The following is a 3,639-nucleotide window of genomic DNA, read 5'->3' on the forward strand; positions in this document are numbered from 1 at the left end:
TTTTCGATCTGCTCGAATATTACTTCTCAGCCTGTTTTAAATTGTAACTTCCCTACCTGCCCCCACTCCTATACTGTCCCTGATTTTTCCTATTGCAACTTTCATCTTCTAATATACGATATAATTTACTCCTTTGGTTTTTTTATTTTGTTTGTCTGTCCCCCATATTTAAGAGTGTAAGTCCCATGAAGGCAAGGCAGGGGCCCTACCAGGAGACTGTAAGGAAGAGCTCTGGGCTGGGTGATAGGGAACAAGGAGCCTCCAGACATCACTGCAGGCCCCAGGGTCACCCTCTCAGAGAAGTCACTTTTATCTGTTTTGTTCACTCCTGTATCCCTTATGTCTAGGACACATCTGCCACATAGCAGATGTTCAATAAATATTGAATGAATGAGATTTGTAGATTGTTAGGTGAGAAATGACATCTTTACAATATTGATTCATCCTACATAATAAAATGGGATTTCTCCATATATTAAAGTTTTCTGTAAAGTTTTAAAATTTCTTATAAAGGAGAAATTCTAATTTTTTTTTCGTAGTAAACATTTGTCCAGCTTGTTTTTTATTTTTTTCTATTAGTGGACTTGGGAACTGGAACTGCCTGACTCACAGGAAGGGGGAATGGGCTGCCAGCAGGGTGAGAGTTCCCAGTGACTTCTCTGAGAGGGTGACCCTGGGGCCTGCAGTGATGTCTGGATGCTCCTTGTTCCCTATCACCCAGCCCAGAGCTCTTCCTTACAGTCTCCTGGTAGGGCACCTGCCTTGGCTGACAGTACCTCCTAGGCATGCATCCCCATCCTCCTCTCTGAGGGGGCTTTAACCAAGAGACATTGAAGAGACATTGCTCAGGACAGTCCCACTGTGTGGGATCTCTGTAGAGGACCAAGGGTTTATCTATGAGCTCTCCTGTAGAGCAGGTGACACAAGCTGAGGAGGATCTAACCTTTCCCTAGCCTGAAGGGAGGGACCCGTGCCAGGGGACAGTTTGTTCAGTAGAGTAGTGTATTGAAGGAGAGACCTTTCCTTGGCAGACTCTTAGAAGACAGAGAATGAGGGGCCTTCCTTTCCTCCCTGTGTTTTCACAGACCCATTCAGGTGGGCCTCTGCTCCCCACCTTGCACTGTACTCCCCCCCAGGCCTGAACTGTGGATGGGGAGACCCAAGGCACAGCCTAGCTCTGGACCCTCCTTCGTAAATGTGGCCCCTTACCTGGGAAATGGGCACAATAACTTTTCGAGGTTCTGAAAACTCTGGGCTGGGCACACATTGGGCACTTTGTGAAGGAGGCTGCTCTTACCTCATCAGCCATGGGTGTCATACCCTGGGGCCTCCTTTTCAGCAGTGCCTAATGAGGAGGGCCATCAGGAGGATAGGAGCCCAAGGTCCACCCTAATTGTGCCTGGGGCAGCGACTGGATGGGCCTAAAACTGTGATCTAGTGCCACCCAGGGCAGGAATAAGACTTAAAGAAAAACTAAACTCCAAAAAGTTTAGTTTTGGAGTTTAAATTTTCCAAATGGGCCTCCTCTTCTTGGATAAGTCAACATAAAACAAGATACGCCTGTGAGGGGAGACCAGAAGAACTGACTATTGGTGCGTGGTGCTGTGCAGTGCCTGGGTGCTCTGTCAGGGGGTCCCCAACAGCCTTGCTTAGAGCCCAGAGATGGAAGACCCAGCAGGCAGGTCTGGGCTGTTTCAGAGGCTTGGCTGGGGGCCCTGCAGCTTACACGGAGGCTGGGAGGCTGTGGGGCTGTGGCAGTGTACCGTGGTTTGCCACTTTACATTTATAGCTACAGTGCTTCTCAGTTTACTGTCCCTGTGGAGGGAGGTCTGGCTCTCTGGAAACCACAGCTGTGGTTAGTTGGGTGCCTGCCTGAGTGCTGAGCTGTGAGGGAGGCTCAGAAGTTTCCCAAGACACTGAGGCCCAGTCCCCACCTTGGGCTTGCCCTGGTCTTTTCCCAGAACCTGGTTCCAGGCTGGAGGGAGCTACCAGGATATGGAGGTCTCTGGGGATCCCTCCCCTAAGTGGCCTTGCCAGAGTGTGGGGTGCTCCTTTGGGCCCCAGTGGACTCTGGGACAAGGGAGCAGATGCAGGAGGTGAGAGTGAGTCTTAAGACTAGAGAAGGGGCTCACTAACCAGGGCTGTGTTGCCTGGAGCTTGATACTGGATGAGCACACAGCATGGAGCTGCTGCTCTCCAATACGAATTCCTTACCCTGCAGGGTTTCACACACAGTCCTATTGCCACAGTGACTGGCCCTGTGCTTTCCCTGCCTCATAGTGTGACTCTCAGCAGACAGCGCAGCAGGCGTGCCTCCATTTAGTCAGGATGGGTTCTGAGGCTGGGATAGGTTAGGGAAGCAAATGAGTTGCCTAAATGCTGGCAGCTATGGTGGAGCCAAGACCAGGATCATGAGCCTAACTCCAAAGCCCTGTTCTTTTCACTGTACCATGTGGACCCCAAGTTTTGTCTAAACTAGGAAGTGGGATCCTGGGAGACCTGGGAGGTGCAAAGCCTGACTCCTGTGCACCCACGGTGAATCTACCGTGCTCTGCTCAGTTAAGGAGCTGCTCAGTCACTGACTGGCTTCCTGCCCTGCCCTCCCCACCCTGGGCCCGTAAGCCTTGACTCTGGCCTGCTCTTTGAGAACTCTAGGATTAGAAGAGCAAGTCAGGGAGAGAGGAAGGGAGTCTGGGGCCAGGCCTCAGGGGCGCCTGGAAGCTCATACCCTGCAATCGAGGGAAACCCCAGAGAGCAAACAGAGGAGGGGTTGGGAGCAGGTAGAGTCATGATTATTGGGTGGGGTTTGGAGGAGATCCATGAGAGGGCAGGGCCAACCTTAAGGAGGTGAGGCAGGAAGGCAGCTACCTAAAAATGGAGCTGATTTTCATATAAATAGAACACCTATTGGGTGTGTTTTTTTACAGTTAGGATTTATTTCAGTGTTCCCTTCCTCAGCAAGCACTCTTGGCATGCCAGGCTATGGTGGTTTCAGCCTGGTGACAAGGGCAGCTGGCTGGTTCTGGTCATGGTTACCCTTGATCTGGGTCTCCGAGGCCAAGAGCAATTCAATTCTATGTTTACTGATGCTGCTAGATTCCTGGTCTGTGCTGAGATGGGGACACAGGGAGGAATCAGGTCCTGTCCCTGACCTCCAGGGTGTAAGCAATCCTCCTACAGATTATATATGAGGGGACAGGGCTAACTCAGTCTGTGTCAAACAGGAAAGGCTTCCCAGGACCTATTCTAAGCAGAGTTTTGAAGGATGAATACGAATTTTTCAGACTCTCCTTTTTTCTTGCAACAAACAATAAGTACCCAAGTGCCAGGTGTCAAACTAGTTAACACAGGACACAGACTCTGCCCTGAGAAGTCTAATAGGAGAATCAATGTGCATGGTGATAACAATGTCTTCAATGTTAAAACTGAAGTATGTGCAAGATGCATCAGAGGCCAGATGAAGGAACCATCCACTCAATATGGGGACATGAGAGCAAGGGTCTGTACGAGAAGCTAGCTGGCTTGTCCCAGGGAGTTGTGGCAGCAGAGCTGTGCTAAGAGATAGGTACTGAGATTTGGCTTTCTTAGTCGCTGAGTGCTTAAGCTGCCCAGGGGCTTGGGCCTGCCAAGCAGCAGCAG

The sequence above is a fragment of the Pteropus alecto genome, unplaced genomic scaffold, assembly GCF_000325575.1.
Source record: "Pteropus alecto unplaced genomic scaffold, ASM32557v1 scaffold398, whole genome shotgun sequence".
Taxonomy (NCBI): Eukaryota; Metazoa; Chordata; class Mammalia; order Chiroptera; family Pteropodidae; genus Pteropus; species Pteropus alecto.